At 36.5% G+C, this 15119-nt stretch overlaps 1 protein-coding gene and 1 pseudogene across 4 annotated transcripts in view; both read left to right on the top strand.

Moving 5' to 3' along the window:
- Positions 1-15119, top strand: part of EDA (ectodysplasin A) — a 450652-nt gene that overhangs the window by 58244 nt on the left and 377289 nt on the right. The gene's annotated exons all lie outside the window — the stretch shown is intronic.
- Positions 9850-10044, top strand: LOC111536135 (annotated as a pseudogene).

The following is a 15119-nucleotide window of genomic DNA, read 5'->3' as shown; positions in this document are numbered from 1 at the left end:
TTTTTTATCTGCAGTTGCAGAAGAAATAGATTTGTCTTAAATCTTGTTTTAACTGCCTAAGGACCTTATACCAGATTATGAAATTGTCCTGCATATATGATTCTAAAGGGGAAGGTTTATCAAATATGGCAATATACAGCTGGAATTCAATCATCTAGTAACATCACCTAAGAACTCAGATTTAAAAAGGCTTTGTGCAGATAAAGTATGTGTCACGAGATCCATGCACTTAAACTCATGCATGTTATATAGTGTAAGCTGAAATACTCACTTATGATTTATTTACTCATCATTATGCTTAAATCATGATTATCAGATTTCCTAGCCAACAGCTGTGGAGAAGTCATTTAGAAATGTTAACAAGGCTCATCGAATAGTAGGAGGGAGAGACAGCTGACTCTAAGGAAGGAGACAGAAAAACCAAAAAACAACCAGGAACTCATAGCAGTGTGGGGCTAATAGCCCTATATGGCTTAAATAAGTCTTGAGGGCATCAGTGTGTTATAACATAGCTCAGTAATTGATGTTCATAATAATGACCCAAATTCATCAAAAACAATTAAATTGTGATCATCTACTATGTTCTACTTGTAAAGATAAGCAATGAGTATTGAGTGTTTAGATTTCCATCCAAAAGATTAAATTTAAAATGGTTTTGTGTATAAAGTAATAAACCCTGAACTAGCTGGATGACTTGACTAACTCCTTCCTGAGTTACAATCAAGGTTTTCCTTCATTCAATATATACCTTTCTGTTCAAGCCCGTCTAACTAGAATTGAAATGCAATGGTAAGGCAACATGAGGCAGTAAATCTATAAAAATGAATTGTTTATTCACACTACATTTATAAGATAGGAAATACGATTATAGAACAGATGTTGACTGATTGAAATGCTGTATGCTCAATCATGTTATTGTTTATTTGATAAGTAATGCCATTTGTTTAGCTTTGCTCATTTATTCAGTGACTGTGTCCTGGAATTTTATTAGATGCCATATAGCTTTATATCTTGGCCCACCAGAATGCTGAGAGAATCTTAGCTTGAATGAAACTGGATAAGAAGTTGGAGCTGTTTAGCTTTGGGAGTGAAGATGAGAAGACTTTAGTTTTGAAGGTTTTCCACTTGAAATGTCTTTGTTTTGTTTTATTTCATTTATATATGGGTGCCAGAACATAAAAGTGACTAATAGTCTGGAAGTATTCATTACTTGTTTAACTTTATTCTGAAAACCTTCATCTTCCTAAAAGTCTTTCAGTGACTACCCAGGGAGAGATCGAGAGCCAAGAAAATTTCCTGAAATGGAACCATTTATAACTGATGTGTTTCTGAATAATGGAGAAAACTTAAATTTAATTTTAAAAGTACTACAATACTAAACAGCTCTTATATTTGAAATAAATTATTCAACTAATTTTTTGTTCTCCTTTGGAGCCAGTTAGCAAATATCTTTTGTGTTGCAGTGAGATTACAGCAAATGATTTCATAGGAACATTTATTTAGATTTTGTATTTTATTTTATTAGTTGATAATATCTGGGCCTTTATGATATAGAAACTAGTACAATAAATATTTGAATGAATAGATTTAGGAACCAGATAATTTGGAAGGATAATTTCAAACCTTGAATGAACTATGACATTTAAAACCAGCATCTTGGATCATCATGTAACATATTGTATAATACACTTTATAGTGAAATAGATTTTAAAATTTAATATCTTAAACAAAATATTTTAGGAAGAATTTTTCTTTCTTTTAAAGAATAAGATAAATAGGTTTCTAGTTCCCCACATCCAAGTATTTTTGTGTCCATTTTACCGTGTTGATAAAGGCAGAAGAGGGTTTTTAATTGTTGCTAATGCAGAATAAGAGTTGTTAACCTCTACGAACTACATAACCAAACTAAAGTCAGTTCAGAAGGATGTGGTATCTTATATAAATGTAGTATGTTACGCAGCATTACAAGTTCCTTATAATCTCTACAAATAGCTTTTAGAATTTACTAATTGATTTAAAAATAAAAAAACCCAATGCATGTTAACAGAAATAATGTAAATAGCATTTTACAAACAATAATTTCTCTACTTCTTTTTTTTTTTTTTTTTTGAGACAGAGTCTGGCTCTTGTTGCCCAAGCTGGAGTGCAGAGGCGCGATCTCGGCTCACTGCAAACTCTGCCTCCCGGGTTCAAGCGATTCTCCTGCCTCAGCCTCCCAAGTAGCCGGGATTACAGGCGCCCGCCACCGTGCCTGGCTAATTTTTGTATTTTTTAGTAGAGACAGGGTTTCACCATCTTGCCCAGGCTGGTCTCGAACTCCTGACCTCATGATCCACCCACGTTGGCCTCCCAAAGTGCAGGGATTACAGGTGTGAGCCACCGCGCCCGGTCCAACTTTGTTCTCCTTTATCAAGATTGGTTTTGGCTATTCTGTGCCCCTGAATTTCCATATGAATTTTAATATCAGCCTGTATTTTGATAAGGTTTTGTTTAATCTGTAGATCAATTTAGGGAGTATTGCCATCTTAACAATATTAAGTTCTCCAGTCTATATTGTGGGATGTCTTTTTCGTTTACTTAGATCTTCGTTACTTTCTTTCAACAGTATTTTGTAGTTTTCAGTATAAGTTCTACATGTCTTTTGTCAAATTTATTCCTAATGTTTTATTTTATTTTGATGCTATTATAAATGGGATTGTTTCTTAAATTTTATTTTTCAATAGTTCATTGCAAAAATAGAATTAGAGCTAATTTTTAATATTGACCTTGTATACTGCAAGCTTGCTAAACTTGTTTATTAGCTTTAGTACGGTCTTTGTGTGTGTGTGTGTGTGTATGGATTCCTTAGACTTTGCTCTATGTAATATTATGTTATCTGCAAATAGCGATAGTTTTCTGGATGCCTTTCATTTCTTTTTATTGCATAAGTTCGTAACTATAACCTCTAGTAACAATGTGTTGAATAGAAGTGGTAAGAGCAGACATCATTGTCCTGTTGGTGGGAAAATATTCAGTCTTTTATCACTTAGTATAATGTTAGCTCTGGGTCTTTCCTATGTACCCTTTAATCTGGTTGAGGAAGTTTCTTTCTTTTTTTTTTTTTTTTTTTTTGAGAAGGAGTCTAGCTCTGTCGCCCGGGCTGGAGTGCAGTGGCGGGATCTCAGCTCACTGCAAGCTCCGCCCCCCCCCCCCGGGTTTACGCCATTCTCCAGCCTCAGCATCCCTCCCGAGTAGCTAGGACTACAGGCACCCGCCACCTCGCCCTGCTTGTTTTTTGTATTTTTTTTAGTAGAGACGGGGTTTCACCGTGTTAGCCAGGATGATCTCGATCTCCTGACCTCGTGATCCGCCCGTCTCGGCCTCCCAAAGTGCTGGGATTACAGGCTTGAGCCACCGCGCCCGGCCGGAAGTTTCCTTCTATTCCTAATTTGTTGAGTATTTTTATCATGAGAGAGGGTATTGAATTTTGTCAATATTTTTCCATGTGTATTGAGATATTCATGAATTTTTTTCCTTTATTCATATGATATATTAATTGATTTTCTGATATTAATCCAACCTTGCTTTCCTGGGATAAATTTCATTTGGTCATGTTAAACAATCCTTTTTATGTATTACTGGATTCAGTTTGCTAGTATTTTGTTGAATATTTTTATGACTATATTCTTAAGAGATATTGGTCTATAGTTTTCTTGTAATATCTTTTTCTGGTTTTGGTAACAAGGTAATACTGATGTCATAGAATGAGTTGGGAAGTATTCCCTCCTCTTATATTTCTTGGAAGAGTTTGAGAAGCATGGATATTAATTGTTCTTTAAATATTTACTAGAATTCATCAGGGAAGCCATCTAAGCCTGGGCTTTTCTTTGTAAGTAATTTTTTTATTATGAATTCAATCACTTGTTTTAGGTCTATACATCTTTTCTATTTCTTCCTGAATCAATGTTGGAAGTTTTTGTTTTTCTAGGTACTTTCCCATTTCGTCTAAGTTATATAATGTGTATACATACAGTTGTTCATTGTATTCCCTTATAATCCTTGATGTATGTTTATGGCTAATAGTAATGTCCTCTCTTTCATTCTGAATTTTAGTAAATCAAGTCTTTATTTTTAGCTTCATCAGTCTAACTAAAGGTTTGTCAATTTTGTGGATATTTTCTTTTTCTTTTTTTTTTTTTTTTGAGACGGAATCTCGCTGTGTCGCCCAGGCTGGAGTGCAGTGGCGCGCCCAGGCTGGAGTGCAGTGGCGATCTCAGCTCACTGCAAACTCCGCCTCCCGGGTTCATGCCATTCTCCCACCTCAGCCTCCGAGTAGCTGGGACTACAGGCGCCTGCCACCACGCCGGGCTAATTTTTTGTATTTTTAGTACAGACGGGGTTTCACCGTGTTAGACAGGATGGTCTCAATCTCCTGACCTCGTGATCCGCCCGCCTCGGCCTCCCAAAGTGCTGGGATTACAGGCTTGAGCCACTGCGCCCGGCCATTTGTGGATATTTTCAAAGAAAAAAATAGCCTTTTGAACAGGGAAGTAGCAAATAATCATTTGAAGGCAGCTAGTAACCCCTATATAATGGCCTCACTGACAGTGTGTTCTTGGCCATATGTTTCTTAACCTCCTGGAATCTCAGTTGCCTCATCTATAAAATGGGGTGATATGGCTTGCCTCATAGATTTGTCTTTAAAATTAGATGAATTAACATGTAAAATATCTAGCACAATACCTATTTATGACAGATATTATACCTTTCAGTGAATGCTCATATCTTTTTCTTCCATATTATTGTGCTGACCCTGGTTTTACTGCATTATTCTTCAGTAGCCAGCTTTAATTTAATAAAGTAAACATTAAAAATGACTTATCTTTTAAAGTCTGAAAAAAATATTTTTGTGCTTTTTCTTTTACCATATAATCAAAATGATACTTATTTTCACTAAAATTTAGGCATACAACCAATTTCAGAGTGTAAGCAGGTGAAACGGCGGTTTAATATTAATCATAGATGAATGTAAAAGCACAGCTGAGATTGTACATAATAAATTATCATGCTCTGTATTATTTTCGTCTTTTTCTCATCTCAGTAGTAATTTTATTTCCTATTAAATAGCCATAGAGATAATTTCTTTCTTCCTAAAGTAGAGCACCATCTCTGAGATAACTTTAATATTTCTGAGACAATTCTGACCTTTTAATGAACTTTATGATAGTTCAGCAGTGTTATAAATAATGAACCTGAAACTCTAAAAAGTTATCAAAACTTCTTTCAAATTGTGGTATATAATTTATTCAAGTAGAGAAAGGTAACTCTAATCAATTTTTATATGTTATTAAAAGTTTCTACATCCTATTAGTAGGATTTATATTCTCTCTTTCCTAAGTATCTTTTGTCCTAACTTCCTCCATAGGTATGCACCTTTATTTTATTACTTGCCTGTAACTTGAGGAAATAAGAACATTTCTTCTAGACTGTGAGTCAATGAAAAGTGACTCCCCTATGGAAATAGGAATTGAATGCTACAGTCTCATGTATGAACTCAGTATTTGGCCTAGATATTTTCCCTTTCTCTGAAATGAGGAAGATGTTATGGCACCTCACTTCACATTTGCCTGACCAGCTGTTGTAACATGTATCTTCATGAACCCTATTTACTGGTTTCACTCTATGGATTACCTGTAAGCAGGAATAATTGAATTGACAAATAGAGTTATGATTAGGTTATGATAGAACCTCTCTAGCCCAGCCTAACACAAGGTAGATCACAAAACATCTTTATTCTAACACCGATGGTAGGAATATCAGGGATGTCAGTAGAGTTCCCAGGGGTAACTTTCACCTCAACAGGTCTCCAACTCCAACCAGAAGACAGGTTTTGCCATGGAAAACAGAGAGTGAAAAGTCATGAATGAATGAGAAAAATTCATTCTCAAGAGACCTGCCTTAGCTAGCTAACACACATCATTAGCAATGCGATTTTTTTTTTATTATACTTTAAGTTCTAGGGTACATGTGCATAACGTGCAGGTTTGTTACATATGTATACTTGTGCCATGTTGGTGTGCTGCACCCATCATCTCGTCAGCACCCATCAATTCGTCATTTATATCAGGTATAACTCCCAATGCAATCCCTCCCCCCTCCCCCCCATGATAGGCCCCAATGTGTGATGTTCCCCTTCCCGAGTACAAGTGATCTCATTTTCAGTTCCCACCTATGAGTGAGAACATGCGGTGTTTGGTTTTCTGTTCTTGTGATAGTTTGCTAAGAATGATGGTTTCCAGCTGCAATGCGATCTTAACGGAATTGTTAAACATCTGCAAGCTTCAATTTCCATGAGTGTGGGTGGTGATAACAGGATTGTTGAGAAATTTTAATAAGATAATTAATGTAAAGTACTTAACACAGTGCCCAGTTCATTGTAAGGGATTTTCATCAAGTTTTGTCAAAATAATCTCTCTCCTATGACCCACTTGGGTGTTGTAACAGGTCCATTAAAGCTTTCTTTTACTATATCTGAAATTTTTGTCCTATATTCTTTAGATCAGTGCTTTTATTATTGATGGTTTGGGTTTGTGTCCCTACCCAAATCATGTTGAATTGTAATCCCCAGTGTTGGAGGAGGGACCTGGTGGCAGGTGATTGGATTATGGGGGCAGATTTCCCCTTGTTTTTCTCAAGAGAGTGAGTGAGTTCTCAGGAGATTTGGTTGTTTAAAGGTGTGTAGCATCTCCGTCCTTGTCTCTCTTCCTCCTGTTCTGGCCATGTAAGATGTGTCTGTTCACCCTTGCCTTCGCCATAGTTGAAAGTTTCCTGAGGCCTCTCCAGCCATGCTTCCTGTACAGCCTGTGGAACTGTGAGCCAATTAAACCTTTTCTCTTTATAAATTACCCAGTCTCAAGTATTTATAGCAGTGCGATCACAGACTAATACAACTATTTAAGATAGCTTTTATGGGTCCTCTTGCTTTTACCTCTATGCCCCAGTTTTTTTCATTCCTTTCTTTTATGAGTGATTTTCAGGCTTTTTATCATTTTGGAAACCCTACTTGGATCCTATTCTCAGTTATTTATTTCTTTTAAAATGTAGCACACAGAACTGGACCCCATACTTGAGAGATTATTTGTCCAGCCTAGCCTTCCTTTAGTTCAGCTATTAGACTTTTATCAGTGTAGACTAAAATTACTGTAGAATTTTCTTTTCAGTGGCTATTTTATGACCTTGTGGCCAGATCAAAAGAACCATTTTTGAGATAAGAGACATATCTGAAATCATAGTTCTGAACACTGATTCAAGAATTGTTTTCTTCAACTCTGAATATTTACATGCTGGTTTCATCAGTAATCTATTTGCTTAGAGACTGATTTACTGGAAAAATGAAAACAGCATTTGTAATTATATATTAGACATTTTATTCTTATACTTATGTACCTAGATTTGATTGGTTAATTTATAAGCACCAACATTTTCCACATTTGTTGTTCAAATTTTATTTAGGTGGACTAGCTTATAGACCATTGACTTCAAATGGAATTGCGAAACTAATCTTTATCTGAAGTTTAGGTGATGAAAGGCTTTCTTTGCCAAGCAAAACTAATGATACTCCCGAGTTAAATGAAAATGGCCTAACATGGAAACCAAGAGTGTGTTGCTTCCTCAGCACTGCTTTCTTTCTCTGCCCTCTGGGAGGAGGAGAGAGGGTTTATGGGGAAAGGCTGCAGGAGTCAGAGCAGCCAACCTATGGCTGACCTGAATGATATTGTTAAAGGTAAAATAAATTGCAGAAGAAAGAGAGAATCAGTTTTTATTGAAATTTAGACACCATTACTTTTCCTTGGATGATTCAGAACACACTTTTAAAGGAGAAATGTAGAAGAATAAGAGGGAAGCACTAAGGATTGAGCCTCTTTTTTACCACACTTTAGATGATGTCAGAATTATTTTGTTACATTGTTTTAAGATGTGAATGCTTACTCACTCTAGTATATAGGACCATTATTTGCAAATATTTAAGGTTTTTGTTTTTTTTTTTTTTTTTTTTTTTTTTTGCTTCTGGAAAACCTCAGCTCCCTAGACTGCATTCTCTGTATCTCAATTTCCTTATTTGTAAAATGAGGACAGTAAGACTACATAGAATACTCCCTAACTTCCCAGTTACCCCATAAGGTAAGTCTTTTGTCTCTAAACTACTCTTAGGACCTCGTATACTGATTTGTGTAAATTGTGGTTACTTGTGTATGTGTTTTTTGTTCCCTACTAGATTATAATCTCTTTGAGGTCAGAGGCTAGCTGAGTTTTCATCTTTTTTGATCTTCATAGTTCCTTGGGTTAAAAACGTCAGTGAAATCACAAGAAAGTAACCAGAAATATAATTGGGCAGGTGGAACAAATTTGTTAAATCTGTTTGGGAAAACAATAACTGGTTCTTAAATAATAAATCAGCCTCAGGTTCACTGTTCCATAATCAGGGTGGGAACAAGGGAGAGGGGAAAGTATATGTTTCTGAAGATATCTGAGAACAGAAGCCCTGCCTTTAATATGGTTGATTTCATTGGATAATGGAGGAATCTCTTCCTAGTTATGTCCAGAAAAATTGGTGAAGCTTGTCATTAGCTGTACTGTGATGCAGATATGACTTCAAAGAATCAGTTCACTTCATCTTGTTATGTTGTAGCAGAAAGCAGTATTTCACACTATCACAAAGCAAGGAATTTGGGTATAAGATTAAAGTCTACTATGTTCTGCATGGACAGGCATAATTTCTATTAAGTATTGATCCTTAAGGCAAAGCTAAACAGATATAATTAGCATAGGATTTTTATTTGAAAATATTGATTTTCTACCGTCTTTCTCTAAAGCAGAGACTAAAAGTGTCATAGAATCTCTGGGTTAGAATGGAGATAGAAGTCATCCAACTCAAGATCCCATCTCCTTTGTCAATCACTTCTGCAATATCTCCATCAAGTTCTTACCATCCTAGGCTTGAAATCTGTCAGCAATGGAGAACTTGTCCTCATGGGAGATAGCTAATGTCATTTGTAGGCTGATCTAGTTGTTACAAAAGTCTTCCTTATTTAATACTGCAATAATAAACTCTGCCATACCATAGTTATTCAGATGGGAGAAAGATCCCCACATCCCCCTGACTAGTCTCCAACGCCCCAACTCCAGACTAAACATGCTTTCAACTGTTCCTTTGTTATTTTGTTGCACTTTCCACACTGTATATTGTAGTCATAGTTTGTAGCTGTATTTTTACACATCCTCTGAATTGTGAGCTCCTTGAGGACACAAACCACATGTTATCTTTGAATGCGTCTGGTATATAATGCCTTTGAGTGAGAAAAACATGGCATTAAATCTCTGCATTATCTAGGCTACTCTTGTTTGGATGTTCTCTGAGTTACCCTTTATTAAACATATATTTACTGAATGCCTTTCTGTCAGTCAGACACTGTGCCAGTATTTAGGAATACAATAGTGAAAGAGAAAGATATAGTTTCTGACTTTGTGAAACTTAAAATGTGTGAGATACAAGGAAATGGGCAGTACAAAACAAGGTGATAGGCTGCACTAAAGGAAGGATATAGTACATGGTTTTCAACCAAGGCTTTTGGGATCAAAGAAGGCTTCCCCCGCCGCCCCATTTTCTTGTTAAAATGGGGAAAATATTTTAGATGTGGTCTGACCAGCCCTGATGATCACAGTTTTGATATGAGTATTTCCGGATATATATGTTATTGTAGGTTAAGGTAATATTTGCCTTTATAATGCTACTACATTATAGTTCATTCATTCAATAAATATTTATTGAGCACCTATCATCTCTTTAAATCTTTAGACAAATTAAAGTTAAAGATTATACTTTTAGGGATCATTTCTACAGTTTATTACTGGAGAAGTTTCTTTGAATGTGTAGAGCACTAAAAAACATATTATCTCCCGAGTGTAAAGCTGCCTCTTGGTGTTGGTTTACTTCAATTGTCATTTGCCATTAATGATTGTTCTTCTTTTCTTTTGGGAGAGTAAGAGACAGAGGACACAGTCTGGGTGGGGAAAAATATTAAATTTAGCAGTCTAATTGAGCAAAGAACTATTCATGAATTGAGCAACCCTCAAAACAAGAACAAAGGGAGGGGAGAGAAGGAGAAGATGACAGGGTTGGCAATCACTACTCTGCTTTTTCTGTTTAACCACCATGACTATGACAGCTCTTCCTCACACAGGACGAAATCAATCTGATCTCCAGAGAATAGTTTAGGTGAGTTAAGTGTGGACCTAATGACATACTATACTGGAAAATACTTTATAAATTAAGTGCTATATATATACTATAATTATAATAATAATATTTCCACCTAATTCCTCCCAGTAAACCTTCATTCTCTTCCATGTCACCCAGCTCTCTGACACAGTACCTCTGATCATACCCTTCTACCATATCACATCTTCTCACTTCCCCATTGTAAATAAGCGTCATGAAGATACAATCCAATTGATTCATTTAACTTTGCCAATTTTAGTTTTTAGATGCCACTTGTCCTTTCAGTCTTTCCGGAAGACTGAGGGTGATAAAGACAATGATAATGCCATTGTGTTCATGACACCTTATTCAATTGCTTTATAATTTGTCCAGTAAAATAGTACTTCTATTGCTGGAGATTTCTTCAGGAGTGCTCCATAAAGGAAATACATGTTTTAATATCCTTTTAGCTACTGTTATAGTATTGGCCTTCCTACATGGAAAGCTCCTATCCAATCAGAGAATATAGACTATTATGAGAACATACTCATATCCCATTTAAGATGGCAAATGAATGAAATTCCTCTGTAAATGTTCAAATGGCCCATCAGAAAATAGAAGTGTACCACCTGAAGTTTTTATTGTCTTCCAAGGATTACGGGTTTGACAAAGCAAACATTGGTTATAAACCATTTTGGCAATTTTAAAATAATCCCCACACTAATATTTTTTCATAATTGGCATAATTTTTTTATACTCCATGATGAGTTATGGAGTACAGAACTTTTAATAATGAAGGCTTTAAAGACTTGAGAAAGACCAGGTGACCATCTGTGCCCTCCATGAGTCCATGCTTAATACTGAATTTATATTCTTTTAAATATCAGATTTGTTTCTCCAATTCAGGTGTAGCACTGTTTATTAAATAGGGTAAAATAGGTATTCTGACCTCAATCAGTCTTAAGGAGTTCTTTTAAATTGCGTATCTTAACAATTTCAGTACTGGCTGACTTGGTGTGAAAATCTGCCAAAGCATTTCCTTAGTATTTAATAATTGTTGTTCTGCGTTTGGGTTAGCAGTTTTATAAAACTAGTTTCTTCATTAGAGATCTGGAAATTCTCACCTACTCTAATGGTATGATATTAAAGTTATCAGAAATCTGTACTTGTCAGAGTCCTTTCCATGAATCTCCTTGAAGACAAAACACTTTAGGCTTATAGTTTCTCAGGAAAGTACCAGAGTAAACAACCATCTGTGAATAACAAGGCTTAAAATGGCCATGAATAAAGACCTGTTGAGAGTTCACTACAATGTTGATGCAATTGACAAGGAAATTCAGTTATTTTTGCTGCATACAACATTTTAAGATAACTAGATTTATGACTTATCATTATACCAGGACTACTAGTTTTCTATGAATTTTATACAATTTCTGAAACACATATTAATAACACATCCATACAAATATAACTCAAAGGGTTAGCTTTACTTATTATTTGACGACACTTTCCATATAATTTAATATATCAAGTAAGCCCAGTTAGTTTATATTTATCTTTTCATAAAGAGAGGTATCCTTTTGAGATGTTCCAAGGGCCTATCTGGAAGATCCCAAAGTTAGTTCAAAGTCAAGAAAGAGACTTAAATTAGAATTTGATTTTGTGAAGTTTGTCAAAAATATCAAAGGTTTCAGCCTGGCATGGTGGCTCATGCCTGTAATCAAAGCACTTTGTGAGGCCAAGGCAGGTGGACTGCTTGAACTCATGAGTTTGAGACCAGCCTGGGCAACATGGCAAAACCCTATCTCTACTAAAAATATAAAAGTTAGCCAAATATGGCGGTGTGCCCCTGTAGTCCCAGCTACTTGGCAGGTTGAGGCAGGAGAATCGCTTGAACTTGGGAGGCGGAGGTAGCAGTGAGCTGAGATCGCACCACTATAGAGAAAGAAAAAGAAAAAGGAAAGGAAGAAGGAAGGAAGATAAAGAAAGAAAAAAATATATATGGTTTGAAACACTTGATCAAAATATGATGATAAGTGACTGTGAAATAACAGTAATCATTTAAATAGAGTGATAGTTAAAAGACTTTAAAAGGCAAATATAGAAACATGGTTGTAGAAAAATCCTTAGCTCTTTTAGAGGACTCAGTTTTCCTTCTTTCTTTTTTTTTTTTAATGGAGTCTAGCACTATAGCCTGGGCTGGAGTGCAGTGGCACGATCTTGGCTCACTGCAACCTCCACCTCCCAGGTTCAAGCGATTCTCTTGACTCAGCCTGCTGAGTAGCTGGGATTACAAGTGCCCGCCACCACGCCCAGCTAATTTTTAGTAGAGACAGGGTTTCACTATGTTGGCCAGGCTGGTCTCAAGCACCTGACCTTGTGATCCACCTGCCTCCTGCCTCAGCCTCCCAAAGTGCTGGGATTACAGGCATAAGCAATTGCACCCAGTGTCAATTTTCTTAAGTAATCAAAAACCCAATATAGAACGTGAAGCACAAGGAATCATCTTGATAAAGCACAGAAACTTTGTTCCTAGGCCAGTTACCTACCAAAAAGGTAAAGAAAAAACTTTCAAAATTTCCTATTAAGAGCAGATCAAAGGCCGGGTGCAGTGGCTCACACCTGTAATCTCAGCACTTTGGGAGGCCAAGGTGGGTGGATCACCTGAGGTCAGGAGTTTGAGACCAGCCTGACCAACATAGTGAAACCCCATCTCTAGTAAAAATAGTAAATTAGCTGGGCGTGGTGGCACATGCCTGTAATCCCAGCTATGTGGGAGGCTGAGGCAGGAGAAATGCTTGAACCCGGGAGGCAGAGGTTGCAGTGAGCTAAGATCACACCATTGCACTCCAGCCTGGGCAATAAGAGGGAAACTCCGTCTCAAAAAAAAAAAAAAAAAAAAAAAACAGATCAATATTCTAAGAAAGCCTTATTGTTTCAACACAAGGTACCAAATTCTAGTTTTGCATCAGTGTACATTTGGTAATAAGGCTCAATTTTTAGAAAAACTTGTGAATAATTCCCTTCTAATCTTAGCTTGATCACACATAAAATTACTTTCATAAGATTCATCTTCCACAAGCCTTCTATACTCTTTTTATATTTCTTATTTTTCCTATACCTTTTGGTTTCTCATTTTGGAACAATTAATCATTCTACTTTAGGATAAAAGTTACCCTCTTCTTTTTTTCTTCCGTACCTCATAGCTTCACTTACTAAAAACATGTCTTACTTTACTCACATACAATAGTTGTTTTCCCTTTATTTCTATTTTAAATTACCATATATTGATTAGGATTTTCACCTCTTAGTAACCTTAATTTCTAGTGAAAACCCAGGAAGTAAAACCATTTAAAACTCTCTGTTATATACAAACTTTTTATGAATATGCATTTCATAATTTCTAGAATATGTGCTTCCTCATAGAATAATTTTTTCATGTTTACTAACAGACCCAAATAGCATACCTATACTGTTTGAAAGCAAGATGCCAAAATATGTATACTTTAAACTTATGTTTTGTAATTAATAGTTTGGTATTTTTAACTTATTTAGAAATGACCTAGACATTTCATGAATATGTATTACAGTAATTCCTCCTTTACTGCAGTTTCAGTTATCTGTGGTCAAATGCAGTTCAGAAATAGGTGAGTACAATACAATGAGATATTTTGAGAAAGGGAAAGTGAAAGGTTCTTACATTGGTTCGAACCCCAAGAGCACACATAACACGAGGCAGTGTGGACCAACACGCTGTTTAAATGAGAGCCTGGGTGCAGGCAGGCTGAGGCCTAACATGGCGTCAGCACCAAATGAGGACGGGGCAGGGGTTTTATAGTCTCCTGTAAACAGAAAGTGTCTCAGTCTGATGTAACTGCTACACGGTACCCTGACAGCCTCTCTCTCAGTCTTCAGGGGGTATGTGTCTTCTGGCCATCTGTCTTCCTGCTTCTGCTATCTTGCTGAGGCATGCTGCTGGTGCAAGTGATCTTGCGTCTTGGGACTGGGCCTGAGAATGAAGGAGTTATTCATTCCCTTAAGCTTTCAGTCCCCGGGGAGAATCTTTCATTCCCATCTATTTGGTTATAGAGAAAGGTTTTCCCTTTTCTATAGGGATGACTTTCTCAATAACTACTTCAGGTGTGACATGGGGGGTGGTGTGGGCACCTTGGAAACAAAGAAAAACTTAATTTTGGGGGTATTCTTGAGAGACGGGTTGGTATCCATCCTGTCGTTGCAGCAGGAGCATCATCTGGATTGTCTGGCGGTTAACTGTAGTTTCAACTCCTGTTGTTGCAGGAGTACTTTTTATTTTATTTTATTTTATTTTTATTTTTTTCTTTTTTCTTTTTTTTTTTTTATTATACTTTAAGTTCTAGGGTACATGTGCATAGCGTGCAGGTTTGTTACATGTGTATACTTGTGCCATGTTGGTGTGCTGCACCCATCAACTCGTCAGCACCCATCAATTCATCATTTATATCAGGTATAACTCCCAATACAATCCCTCCCCCCGCCCCATGATAGGCCCCGGTGTGTGATGTTCCAACAAGACTTTTAATAGCTTTTATTATTAGTGGACTAATACAGGAGAGAAAAACAGGAGGAGCCCAATGATGAAGATTACTGTCCCCACTAGCGTTTTAAATCCTCCTAAATTACAGAACCACCCTCCAGGTTTGTTGGGTCCCATCCCTTCCAGGATTGGACTGGTACATGGGCTACTTTTCTGATGTTTGAAGTAATTTCTAGAACTGCTTTTTTGTTATCATCTATGTTAAGACAGCAATTAGAGATATTAAACTTACCACAGACCCCACCCTCTTCTGCTAATAAGTAGTCTAGTGGTAGCCTGTTTTGATAAATTGACTCACACATTTGG

The sequence above is a fragment of the Piliocolobus tephrosceles genome, chromosome 12 (genome assembly GCF_002776525.5).
Source record: "Piliocolobus tephrosceles isolate RC106 chromosome 12, ASM277652v3, whole genome shotgun sequence".
Taxonomy (NCBI): Eukaryota; Metazoa; Chordata; class Mammalia; order Primates; family Cercopithecidae; genus Piliocolobus; species Piliocolobus tephrosceles.
This window is presented reverse-complemented; position numbering and strand designations above follow the sequence as displayed.